This window comes from Macaca fascicularis, chromosome 12 (genome assembly GCF_037993035.2).
Source record: "Macaca fascicularis isolate 582-1 chromosome 12, T2T-MFA8v1.1".
Classification (NCBI taxonomy): Eukaryota; Metazoa; Chordata; class Mammalia; order Primates; family Cercopithecidae; genus Macaca; species Macaca fascicularis.
Window position 1 is genome coordinate 14535208 of NC_088386.1, and position 14374 is coordinate 14549581.

The window sequence follows — 14374 nt, forward strand, 5'->3', positions numbered from 1 at the left end:
ATGCTGTTTCCCATAGAGGCAGGAGAAACTAAGAGACCTGGGGGATTCTCTGGGTTGTCTCTTAGTAGTATTAGTACTTCTCTGCACAGAAGCAAACATTAGTGGAAGATGACAGAAATCCAATAATAGTAGGACAAACAAGTAATCAGAAATTCAGGAATAAATAATTAGGTAAAGAACACTAATCAGCTGACATGTTTGCAGGGGCATGGGGAACATTGGATAGATCACAGACTAAGGAAGTTATAACATCAACTATGTTCTCCTGGATAGTTACAGAAATGAAGACTGTGGTGACTGCTCACATTTTCCCATTGTTTGTTATGTACATATGTTAGGTAGGATTTATATTTTCCTTTCCATTTTTTCTACTATATTGTGTAAGAGGAGGTACAAAAGTCTTTTTAGCTAATAATATGTCTAGGTGGGCTTTTAACAAAACTAGAAGTGGAATTAATATTATCTAGTCACTTATTTGACTTAATATGTGCCCTTTTCAGAGGAAATAATGTCTATCTTAGTATTTATGAAAGCCATCTGTTTCTTTTAGTTGTGAGGAAACCTGACATTGTTAAAGTTGTGTTTTGGGAGTTTAACTATGGGAAGAATGATGAGTATGAAAACCAGTCATCTGGAATGGGCTCTCCCAAATGGTGTCTATAGTCTTTCAGCTTCATGTTCAACCTTTAATATGCTTTCCTTGAAACAAGGATTGGAAGCCTTCTAAGTTATGTTCTCAACATTCGTTTTTCAGCTGGCTTTCCATCACTTTCAGCCAATGGGAAATACGGAAGTGAAGTTAGAAGAAGGAGAAAAGATGTATTTTTTTTTTCTTGCTTTTGTAGGTGCTTTACAAAATGTCAGTGGTATCACCAAGTAGAAACAGTAGCAATAGCTACTATCATTTTGTGTGTCTTGGTTCCAGATAAAGTAGCTCGGATCCAACAACAGCATTTTCAATGGGACAGTGATCCTGGGCTGGGGTGTAATGCTCCTCTGTTTCTTCAGTTCTGTGGGGGGCAGAAACTACTTTTAGTTATAAATTTCAGGAAAAATTTACCTTCCCCTTTTATCTCTTCTTAAGAGATTGGCTTAAAAGCAAATCTCTGCATTAAATTCAATTTCTAAAGATACCCAGTTTTCTTTATTGCATATAAGTTAATGCAGCCTGATGTAGGAAATGTTATCAGCTTCCAGCTGTTTCCTTGTTCTGCTGCTTGGATTGCTTAAGACTATTATAGGACAAGTTCACATGCTGAGAGAGTGAAAGAGGTGTGACACAGATGTAGTTCCACTCACTTCATTTATTTGGTTTCTTTCTACTCCGTTTTGGACATTTATCCTTCATAGTCTTAGTATTACAGAGCACCATCTGTTTTGAGGAGGAGGATTCGGAGTACTCGTATTTAGTCCTATGGTGTTTCCACAATCTTTGTTTAAGTCTTTTGTATCTCTGGTTTAGGACGTGCATTTGTTACACTCTTCTTTTCTATAAGCGTTTCCACACTGTTTAGTTAGATATAGCATTACCAGGTAAAATATAGAATTCTTGGTTAACTTTGAATTTCACATAAATATGACATGGGACATATTTAGAATAAAAATATTTTGTTGGATTTTTTTCTTTTCTTTTGCTAAATCTGGCAACCCTAGTCTGATAAGTTCCATAAGAATTATTCTAAGAGCTGCCTATGCTGTAACAGAATTATATTATGCAGAGATTTCTGTTTTATAGGTTCAAATACAGGTTAAATGTGTTCAATCTTCAGCAGAGAGATCAAGGTAATTGATTTCTCAACTCCACATTCCTTCAGCCTTCAACAGTAGAGGGATGGCATCTAACACTCTAGACCAATGGTTCTTAAAGTGCGGCCCCTGACCGGCAGCGTCAGCACCACTTGCAGATACTCAAGATTAAGCCTCACCGAGATCTACCTAGTCAGAAGCTCTGGTGTTGGGGTCCAGCAATCTGTGTTTTTATAAACCCTCTAGGGCATACTAATGCAAGTTCGTGTTTGAGAACTGTAGTCAAATATGCAGTGTAGTCAAATATATAGCACCTGTAATATTACTCCTTCCTCCTCTGCTGGTGCTAGAAGTTACCGTTTCTTGACTATGTTATTTCCCACAAGAGCTGTGTCTAGTCCCAGAATATTTTTTAATTGAGCTCTTTTTTTTTTTTTTTTTTTTTTTTTTTGGAGACGCAGTCTCGCTCTGTCGCCCAGGCTGGAGTGCGGTGGTGCGATCTCGGCTCACTGCAAGCTCCGCCTCCCGGGTTCACGCCATTCTCCTGCCTCAGCCTCCCGAGTAGCTGGGACGACAGGCGCCCACCGCCATGCCCAGCTAATTTTTTGTATTTTTAGTAGGGATGGGGTTTCACCGTGTTAGCCAGGATGGTCTCGATCTCCTGACCTTGTGATCCGCCTGCCTCGGCCTCCCAAAGTGCTGGGATTACAGGCGTGAGCCACCGCGCCCGGCCTTAATTGAGCTCTTTAGGCAGGCACTGCCAATTTATTTCCCAATGCATTATTAACCCCAGGGTATACTTCCATCTTACCATCCCCAACTTTGGAATCTCACTAAAACCTACTAGAATAATGCTTTATATTCTGAAATATCCTTCCTTACAATCTACACTTTTTTCAGATGTAAGTTTTCATCAAAGATGTATCAAAATGACCAAGACTGACAATGAGTTAAATGAGCCTCATGTGTGAATGCTGATTCCTGGTACAGAGATGCACATCTGAAAGCAATGAAATTCATTAGCGAAAAGGTCACTATCATGGTAAAACTTAAGGTACTGTGTAAGGCAAGTTCAATAAATTATTTTGGTTAAGAAAGATTTAACAGTGACATGAAAATCACATGGAAACAAGTAACCGTTTATTATTTCTATGTATAAATTGTGGGTTTGGTCTATTGTCTTGGGAAGTCTTGAGATATAACATTCCTGTGCTAAATCTATTTGAGTTTATTTGGAGATTCTGATTGAGACACCTTTTGAATTCACAGAGGAAAAAAATCTCATTTTCCCATAGGTAAATAATCCTGAAATAAAGTCATTATAAATTACAGTGTGGCTTATTTACCATCAATACAAACCCCATTAATTAGATGTTGGCTCGATCAATTGCAAGGCGGCACTGGGTCAGGTCAACGTTAGAAAAAGAATAATGAAAGGTTGCTTGGCAAGAGGCTAATTCTAATGAGTAAACTTGAAGTAATTTTTTTGTTTTTTTTTTTTTAACTGCAGAGGCAGCAATCATGCCTCCCTGGCCAATTCCTGAGAGTCAGGAGTACTGAGCAGAAGTGAGCATTAAGAATTAGTCTCCAAATACATGGAAAACTGATCACATCCATTACTAATACAGATATTCTCATGAAAAATGAAATATTTTTATCTATATTACTGGCAGTGTTTTAATGAATGAAGAATTTTGGACTATCAAGGGTGTGATAGCATCTAAATTCTCAGATTCTACTTACAGGAATGTTAATTACTACATATTTGATGAAGGTTAATTTGATTATATTCATCAAGAGTCTTTTGAATATTCTCCTTGACCCAGTAATTCAACCTGTTGGAATCTGTCTTTTAAAATAATTAGAAATATGAGTAAAGACTTATGTACAAGGAGGTTTCCCTATTTTTAAAATAGAGAAAATTTAGAAATAGTAGCTTGAATAGCTCTATTAGTAAGCAAATGGCTAAATTATGGTGCTAATAATGTTGATTCTAATGATTTTAACCATTATATGACTGTTTATTTTATATTAAATTCTTATGATAAAATGCAAGGTGGAAAAGCAGGATAGAATATTATACTAAGTCTATCATTTATAGAACATGATGATTAGCATTTTGGTGGTTTTATTATCTTCCATTTTACTATAAATATATTTGTGCGTCCGTACACAGAATTGGATTTTTATATGTACAGTCATCTCTCTGTATTCAATGGGGAATTGGTTCCAGGACCCTTGCAGATACCAAAACTCACAGGTGTTCAAATCCCACAGGTGGCCCTGTGAAACCCTCAATATAAAAGTTGGCCCCTCATATCCACGGGTTCTCCATCACATGTCAGTACTTGGTTTGTTGGATCCATAGATGGAGAACCCAGGTGGACAAGGGGTCAAGGTGAAAGAAGGAAGACCAGTTAGGAGGCTTTTAATATGTCACGTGAAGGATAATGATGGTTACAGCTGGGGTAGTAGCAATGGATAAGTGTGGCATGGTCAGATTTTGAATATAGTTGAAAATGCATCCAGTTAGACTTTTTGATGGACAGGAGGTAAGGCACAAAAGAGAGAAAAATCAGGATTGTGCCAAGATTTTGGTTTGACAAACATTAAAAATGAAGTTGTCTTTACTGAGATAGAGTAGTCTTTGGGAGAAGCAGATTGGTGGTTGAGGAGGGATGGACCAAGAAAAGAATAATTTTGTTTTAGATATGTGGATATGTTGAATTTGAGGTACCTATTACACGTGCCCATGGAGAAACACAGTAGATGAGAACTGGATGCAAAAATACAAGTATATGGGAGAAGACTTGACTGGAATTATAAACTTGGCCATTGCAGTTCTAGAAAGTATTTAAAGGGAGGGGACTGGATGATCTAAAATGACGTGTTAAGTGTCGATGAAGAACAGGTCTGATGACTGAGCCCTAAAACATCCTAATGTTAGAAGTTAGGAAGGTAAACAGAAATTGCAAAGGAAACTGAGCACTTTCAGCCAATGTGAGATAGTTTTTTTAGAATAAAGATTCCAGGATTTTAATATACATGAGAATTATCTGAGTGTCTTGTTAAAATGCAGATTCTTACACTTTGAGTCAGAGAGAAGTTTGTGATTTTGCTTTTATAACAAGCTCAAAGCAGTTCCTCTATTGCTGGCCCTTAGACCACACATTGAGTAGCAAGGACCTAGGAGAAAGTGGCACAGTGTGTTGACTAGCGGAATATTTTTGTATCTCTGGGAAATTCCAATAATCCACTTGAAATGTATGATCATGAATTTTAAGTGATACTAGTCAGCAAGGTTGTGTGTTTTTCTAAGGCCATTTGGAAATTTGGGTCCAGATGTCGAGTAGGCAGAGACCAATATTTAATCCCAGTTGCATTTTGCTAAATATGTAAAAAGGGGGGAGAGAGGGACAAAGGAGCTGAAACACCATGCAAAGGAGTGACTATAATGATGGGCTATGAAATATGAGAACAATAGAGGAAGAAATAAAAGCACAAGGGGATGGAAATCAATAGTGAAAATTTGGTAATGTTAATGGATTGGAAGTCCCAGTGGCTGGGTGAAAGTTAGAGTTCAAAAATAAGTAGGTCTGGGATGAAAAAATGGGAGGTGTTAATAGGAGAATGGCTGCTTGAGACTATGGGTGGGTTGCAGGTATAGTAATTCCAAGGTCTAGGTTATGACCATGGGAATAGGTAACTGAGGTGAAATGATGACACAAACAACTCAGTGACAGATGCTGGAAAGATAATCTATGTGGAGATTAACATCACTGAGTCTTGAGACAAAAATCGTGGGAGAGAGACATGATTCATGTGCTAACATTTAGAGGAATTAGGGACAATAGCCCCAAGATCCACAGAGGACTGCAAACTAAAGAGACGTAGTAGGTGGTAAAGAATGAGAGTAATTCATGAAGTTCTGAAGTAGTTTCAATTTTCCATTTTCAGGTCATTTGGTAGGAAATGCCCCCAAGGAGTTATGCCTGTTCATTTGAGTGGCTTTGGTCCATTAATGTGAGCATGAGATGTCACCTCTTGGAAAGTCATTTTCAAGAGCCAAGATACAATTCTCCATGTCTATTTCTCTGCACCACACTGAATGGCAAGATGCAGGTTCTATCCACCTGGTCTCAAAATGATGGTGACATGGAGTAGAGTTTTCCACTGAGCAGACATGGACAGGTTAGGTGAATGAGAAATAATATTTTTGTTATTTTAAGTCAGTAAGATACTGAATTGATTGCTAATAAATCCAAATTAAAGGCCATAATTAATATACTTAATTTGATAGTATGAACTTCAAACAAACTTGGGATTTTTAGGCAGAAGGAGAATAGTAAAAAAGTGTTATGAAAAACAGAGAAGATTGTATTCCTCACTTCAGGCTTAAAGTTACCAGCTATGTGGGAGAGAAAACAGAGAAATCTATGTCTTCAGGAGATGAGAAACAAAGAATGCATGGAGAATTTAGGAGATTTTGCTGAGAATATGGGTATTACAAAGAGATTGTTAACTTAGATCAGATCCAGAGATCTGAAAAGCATTTGTATAAGAGATAAGAGACATCCTGAATGTCTTGCAATAATCAAGGATATAGGGCAGGGATCAGCAAACATTTTCTCTAAAGGGTTAGGTGGTAAATATTTTTTGGTCAAGCAGCAAAATTGAACATATTATGCAAGTACCTACATAACTACTTAAAATGTAACCATTGACGTATGCAAAAAAAAAAAAATATTCTTAGCATTCAGGCCATACAAAACGGGGAAGCAAGCTGCAGTTTGCTGACCCCTGATAGAAAGCATGATGGAATTAGGTCCTTCCTTGCTTTTCAGGAATTTCAGTGCCATCAGCATAAAATTACTGCTGAACATATTCCCACTATGGCTACTTCTGCTGCTGTGCCTGTAGCCTTCACTGCTACTATTACTGCCATGACAGAAAGAAATAATGCCCATACCAAGATTACCAACATTCCTTTTAACATCGTCATTCCAAGTACTGCTATCTTTCCCTAACATTTATGAGTACTTGCTCTTTTCTATGCTTTGCTAAGTACTATAGTATCACAGCTCTTTTGTGGTTCACTATAATCTTGAAGATGGAATTATTATTTCCTTTGAAGGGTTAAAGAAACTGTGACTTGGAAAAATTAAAGTCCAATGGTACCTAAGTGACATGGGCACCAATGGAAACAGCATTCTTATTTCCACATATGTCACTTCAAAAAATATATATTATGTTACTCTTTTATGCTTTTCCCACATTACTTACATTTTGATATCCCCTGTTCAGAAATACTGGTGGTGAGGAAGTCAAGCTAGCTATGCAAATGGCTCTAAATCTTATACATCCTTATGACTATTGATACACTGAAGTGTTCCACTGTCATGCCTTTTCCTGACCTATGTAATAATCTCCCCCAAACTGGTTGGCACTGGGCCTGAATGGCTGCCCTTATTTTAGTTTCATTGAATGAAGTTCATTCTTGTGGTTTTAAATATTTAAAATTAATGGACAGTTTGGGAAAAAGTGGACTGATCAAGCGAGAGGTGTTTGACCTCAATTGCATCTGTATTTAAAGTTGACCTTTTTTTCTATAGGAAGATTAAAAATATTGAAGTTAGAACAGAAAGTAGTACTTCTGTTGTATCCACGTAATATATTCGAGCTCCTTGACCTGTCTAGGGGAACAGAAAGACCAAATGAATAATATGACTGAGATCTACGAAAGAGGAATCTTCAAGCAGGCAACTTAACCCTCATTTAAATAGGGAAGAAACAAAGGTTTTGCCAATAGTTACATTCTTTAACTTTTATACTTTTCAACAAGAAGAAAATTTAGTCCTGAAAAATAATTTTTTATAAAGGCTGACATTTTGGCCCAATATTGTTGTTATTGACTTATTTTTTTTTACACAAGTTTTAAGTCCACAGCAAAATTAAGCAGAAAGTACAAAGAGGTCCAATGTGTTTTGGCTATTTTAAAAATTAATAGACTACTTGTTACATAAAACAAGGTAGGTTTTCTTGTTTGTTTTGTCTTTTTTTTTTTCTCAATAACACTCTAAAGGGTACATTTATTTTGTCTGCAAATCAAGGGTCCATACATGTTGCCTTGTTTCCTCTTCACTTCAAAAATGTAAAGTTTCATCTAGAACTTAATTGTATAAGTATTTGAGGAATAATTCATACCTTTATTATAGCAGATAAAAGTCTAGATAGGACATTTAAAAAATAATTTCTAAATTGTACCACAATTGTTTTAATTTCAAAAAACTTTCCTTTATCGTATTTTTATCTTTTATTTTGTATGTTTTAATAGTTTCAAATTTTATTTTAGATTTGAGGGAATGTATGCAGTTTTGTAACATGATTATATTTTATGATGCTGACATTGGGGGTTTGAATGATCCCATCACCCAGGTACTCAGCATAACACCCCATAGGCAGCTTTTCGGCACCTGCTTGCCTCTCCCTCCCTTCCTCTAGTAATCCCCAGGACTATAGTTCCCCTCTTGTATATTTATGAACCCAAAGTTTAACTCCACATATAGGTGAGAATATGTGGTATTTGATTATCTGTCCCTAAGTTAATTCACTTAGGATATGGCCGCCACCTGTACTCATGTTATTGTAAAAAAAAAAAAATACATAATTTTGATTTTTTTATGGCTGGCATTCCATGATATATATTTACCAAATTTTATTTATCCAGTCCACCATTGATGGGTATGTAGGTTGATTTCATGTCTTTGCTACCGTGAATAGTGCTGTTATTAACATGTTAGTACATGTGTCTTTTTGGTTAAAAAAAAATGTATTTCCCTTTGAGTATATACCCAGAAATGGGATTGGTAGATCAAATGGTAGTTCTGATATAAGTTCTCTGATAAATTTTCAAACTGCTTTCCACAGTGGCTGAACCTATTTACATTCCCACAAACAGTGTATAAGCATTCCCTTTTCTCTGCAGAATGGATAGCATCTTTTTTTTTTTTTTTTTTTTTTTTTGGTCTTTTTAATAATAGCTATTCTGACTGGTGTGAGGTGGTATCTCGTGGTTTTGATTTTCATTTTTTAAATAATTAGTATGGAACATTTTTTTCATATACTTATTGGCTGCTAGTATATCCTTTTTTGAGAAGTGTCTGTTCATGTTCTTTGCTCACTTTTTAACGAGGTTATATGCTTTTTGCTTGTTGATGTGTTTAAGTTCCTCATAAATTCTGCATATTTGAACTTTGTCCAATGAATAGTTTGCAAATATTTCTTCCCATTCTGTAGGTTGCCGTTTTAGTCTGCTGATAGTTTCCTTTGCTGTGCAAAAGCTCTTTAGTTTCACTAGGTACGACGTGTCAATTTTTGTTTTAGTTGAAATTGTTTTTGAGGACTTAGTCATAAATTCTTTGCCAGGGCTGATGTCCAGAAAGGTAATTCCTGGGTTTTCTTCTAAGATGTTTATGGTTTGGGGCCTTAAATTTAAATCTTTAATATATTTCGAGTTAATTTTTGTAGATAGTAAAAGTCAGGGGTCTGCTTTCATTCTTCTGCATATGGCTAGCTAATTACCCAAGTACCATTTATTGAACAGGGAGTTCTTTTCACATTGCTTATTTTTGTTGACTTTGTTGAAGATCAGATAGTTGTAGGTATATCGCTTAGTTTCTGTGTTCTCTATTCTGTTCCATTGGACAGTATTTGTGTCTATATTTGTGCTAGTACCATGTTGTTTTGATTACTGTAACTTTAAGAATATTTTGAAGCTGGGTCTTGTGATGCTTCTTGCTCTGTTCTTTTTGCTTATAAATGCTTTAGCTAATATGGCTCCTTTTTGGTTCCATATAAATCAAAATAGTTTTTCCAATTTTTTGAAAAAATGATATTGGTAGTTTGATAGGAATAGCATTGAATCTGTAGATTTCTTTGAACAGTATGGCCATTTTAATGATATAATTCTTCCAGTCTGTAAGCATGGAATGATTTTTCATTTGTTTGTGTCATCTCTGATTACTTTCAGCAGTGTTTTATAGTTCTCCTTGTAGAGATCTTTCACCTCCTAGGTTAAATGTATTCCTTTTTTTTTTCTTTCTCTCTTTTTTTTTTTTAAACAACTTATTGTAAATGGGATTGCACTCTGATTTGGCTCTCAGCTTGAACATTATTGGTGTATAGAAATGATACTGATTTTTGTACACTAATTTTGTATTGTGAAACTTTACCGAAGCTGTTTATCAGGTCTGGGAGCCTTTTGGCACTGTCTTTAAAGTTTTCTAGGCATCGTGTCATCAGTGAAGATAGATACTTTGACTTTGTATTTTTTTTTATTTGAATGCCTTTTTTTTCTTTTGCCTGATGGCTTTGGCCAGTACTTCCAATACCATGTTGAGTAGGCATGGTTGGAGTGTGCATTACTGTGTTTCTCCTGTTCTTAAGAAGAACACTTCCAGCTTTAGCCCATTCAGAATGATGGTTGTGGGTTTGTCATCGATAGCTCTTAATATTTTGAGGTATGTTCTGTTAATGCCTAGTTTCTTAGGTGGGGGAGGGTTATTATGAAGCGATGATGGATTTTATCAAAAGCCTCTGCATCTATTGAAATGATCATATAGTTTCTGTTTTTAGTTTTGTTTATATGATGAATTACATTTATTGATATACCTATATTGTAACAACCTTGCATCCCAGGGATAAAGCCCTCCCAATCATGGTAAATGAATTTTTTGATGTGATTGCTGGATTTGATTTACTGGTATTTTGTTGAGAACATTTGTGTCTGTGCTCATCAAGGATATTGGCCTGTAGTTTTCTTTTTTGATGTTTCTTTACCAGGTTCAGATATCAAGGTGATGTCGGTTTCCAAGAATGAGTTAAGGATCAGTCTCTTTTCCTCAGTTTTTTAGAGTAGTTTCATTATTATTGGTACCAGCACTTCTCTGTACATTTGAATTTGGTTGTGTAACCAAATTTGGCTGTGAAATCATCTGGTCTATCTCTCTCTCTCTCTCTTTTTTTTTTTTTTTTTTTTTTGATTGTTATGTTTTTAATTATTGATTCAAATCCAGAGCTTAATATTGGTTTGTTCAAGTTTTCAGTTTCTTCCTAATTCATTATTCGGAGGTTGTGTGTTTCCAAGAATTTATCCATTTTCTCCAAATTTTCTCATTTGTGTGCATAGAGGTGTTTACAATAGTTTCTGAGGATCTTTTGTATTTCTATACGATCAGTTGTAATCTCCTTTGCCGTTTCTGGTTGTGCTTTTTTGGATCTCCTCTCTTTTTTTCTTTGTTAATTTAACTAGCGTTTGAATTGATTTTGTTTATTCTTTCAAAAAGCCAACATTTGGTTTACATTTGGTTTCCTTGATTTTTTCTATGAATTTTGGATTCACAATTTTATTCAGTTATGCTCTAATTTTAGCCACTTTTTTTCTTGCTGGATTTGGGGTTAGTTTGTTCTTGTTTTCTCTAGTTCCTCTAGGTATAATGTTAGATTAATTCTAGATCTTTCTAACTGCTTAATGTAGGCATTTAGCTCTATAAACTCTCCTTTTAACACTGCTTTGGATTCATTCTAGAGATTTTGATATGTTGTGTCTGTCTTTAATCATTTCAAGGAGTTTTTAAATTTTATTATACCATAATTTTCTTTACTCAAAAGGCATTAAGAGCAAGTTGTTTAATTTCCATATAATCGTTTAGTTTGGAGAGATCATCTTAGCATTGCTTTCTATGTTTATTCACTGTGGTCCAAGAGTATGGTTGGTATGATTTCAATTTTTTTGAATTTATTGAGACTTGATTTATAGTTGAGCATGTGGTCAATCTCATGATATGTTCTGTGTTCAGATGAGAAGAATGCATAATCTGAGGTTGATGGGTGGAGTGGTCTGTAGATGTCCATTAGATGAAATTGATCAAGTGTTAAGTTTAAGTCCAAAACTTCTATTAGTGTTCTGCCTTGATTATCTAACACTGTGAATGGGGCATTGAAGCCCTTCACTATTATTGTATGGCTGTCTAGATTTTTTTGCAGGTCTAGAAGCACTTCTTCCTTGTTGCCCTGTTTATGTCTTGTTGAATTGAGCCATTTATCATTATGTAATTGCCTTCTTTGTCTTTTTTACTGTTGTTGGATTAGAGTCTATTTTATCTTATATAAGAGTAGCAACCCCTGCTGTTTTTTGTTTTCTGTTTGCAAGATAGATCTTTCTCCAACCTTTTACTTTGAGTTTATGGGTGCTGTTACATATGAGATAGGTCTCTTGAATACACCAGACAAATGGTCTTATTTTTTTTATCCAACTTGCAACTCTGTCTTTAAAGTGGGGTGTCTTTAAAGTGGGGTGTCTTTAAAGTGGGGTGTCTTTAAAGTGGGGTGTCTTTAAAGTGGGGTGTTTAGACAATTTACATTCTAGGTTAATATTGATATGTGAAGTTTTGATCCTATTGTGAAGTCATTTGCTGGTTGCTTTGTAGTTTCTATTGTTTAGTTGTTTTATAGGACCTCTGGACTATGTATTTCAATGCAGTGTTGTGTGTGTGTGTGTGTGTGTGTGTGTGTGTGTGTGTTAGCAAGTATTGTTCTTTCATTTCCGTGCTTAGAATGCCCTTGAGAATATCTTATAAGGCCGGTCTAGTGGTAATAAATTCCCTTAGTGATTGATTGTCTGGAAAATATTTTATTTCTCCTTTACTTATGAACCTTAGTTTGACAGGACATAAGATTCTTGGTTGGAATTTCTTTTATTATTATTATTATTATTATTATTATTATTATGCTTTAAGTTCTGGGGTACATGTGCAGAACATGCAGGTTGTTACATAGGTATACACGTGCCATGGTGGTTTGCTCCACTCATCAACCCATCATCTACATTATGTATTTTAATGCTATCCCTCCCCAGTCCCCCACCCCCTGACAGACCCCAGTCAGCGATGTTCCCCTACCTGTGTCCATGTGTTCTCATTGTTCAACTCTCAATTATGAGTGAGAACATGCGGTGTTTGGTTTTCTGTTGTTGTGTTAGTTTGCTGAGAATGATGGTTTCCAGCTTCATCCATGTCCCTGCAAAGGACATGGACTCATGTCCTATTTTTTTTATGGCTGCATAGTATTCCATGGTGTATATGTGCCACACTTTCTTTATCCAGTCTATCATTGATGGACATTTGGGTTGGTTCTAAGTCTTTGCTATTGTAAACAGTGCCACAATAAATATACGTGTGCATGTGTCTTTATAGTAGAATGATTTATAATCCTTTGGGGATATACCCAGTAACAGAATTGCTGGGTCAAATGGTATTTCTAGCTCTAGATCCTTGAGGGATAGCCACATTTTCTTCCACAATGGTTGAACTAATTTACACTCCTACCAACAGGGTAAAAGCAATCCTATTTCTCCGCATCCTCTCCAACATCTGTTGCTTCCTGACTTTTTAATGATTGCCACTCTAACTGGTGTGAGATGGTATCTCATTGTGGTTTTGATTTGCATTTCTCTGATGACCAGTGATGATGAGTTTTTTTTCATATGATTGTTGGCCACATAAATGTCTTCTTTTGAGAAGTGTCTGTTCATATCCTTCACCCACGTTTTGATGGGGTTGTTTGTTTCTTTCTTGTAAATTTGTTTAGGTTTTTTTAGATTCTGGATACCAGCTCTTTGACAGATGGATAGATTGCAAAAATTTTCTCCCATTCTGTAGGTTGCCTGTTCACTCTGATGATGTTTTTTTGTTTTGTTTTGTTTTGTTTTTTTGCTGTGAAGAAGCTCTTTAGTTTATTTAGATCCCATTCGTCGATTTTGGCTTTTGCTGCCATTGCTTTTGGTGTTTTAGTCATGAAGTCTTTGCCCATGCCTATGTCCTGAATGGTATTGCCTAGGTTTTCTCCTAGGGTTTTTATGATTTTAGGTCTTACTTTTGAGTCTTTAGTCCATCTTGAGTTAATTTTTGTATAAGGTATAAGGAAGGGATCTAGTTTCAGCTTTCTTCATATGGCTAGCCAGTTTTCCCAACACCATTTATTAAATAGAGAATCCTTTCCTCATTGCTTGTTTTTGTCAGGTTTGTCAAAGATCAGATGATTGTAGATGTGTGGCATTATTTCTGAGGTCTCTGTTCTGTTTCATTGGTCTATATATCTGTTTTGGTACCAGTACCATACTGTTTTGGTTACTGCAGCATTGTAGTGTAGTTTGAAGTCAGGTAGCGTGATGCCTCCAGCATTGTTCTTTTGCTTAGGATAGTTTTGACTATGTGGGCTCTTTTTTGGTTCTATATGAAATTTAAAGTAGTTTTTTCAATTCTGTGAAGAAAGTCAAAGATAGCTTGATGAGGATAGCATTGAATCTATAAACTACTTTGGGCAGAATGGCCATTTTCACAATATTGATTCTTCTTATCCATGAGCATGGAATGTTTTTCCATTTGTTTGTGTCCTCTCTTATTTCCTTGAGCAGTGGTTTGTAGTTCTCCTTGAAGAGGTCATTCACGTCCCTTGTAAGTTTTATTTCTAGGTATTTTATTCTCTTTGTAGCAACTGTGAATGAGAGTTCACTCATGATTTGGCTCTGTGTCTGTTATTGGTATATAAAAATGCTTGTGATTTTTGCACG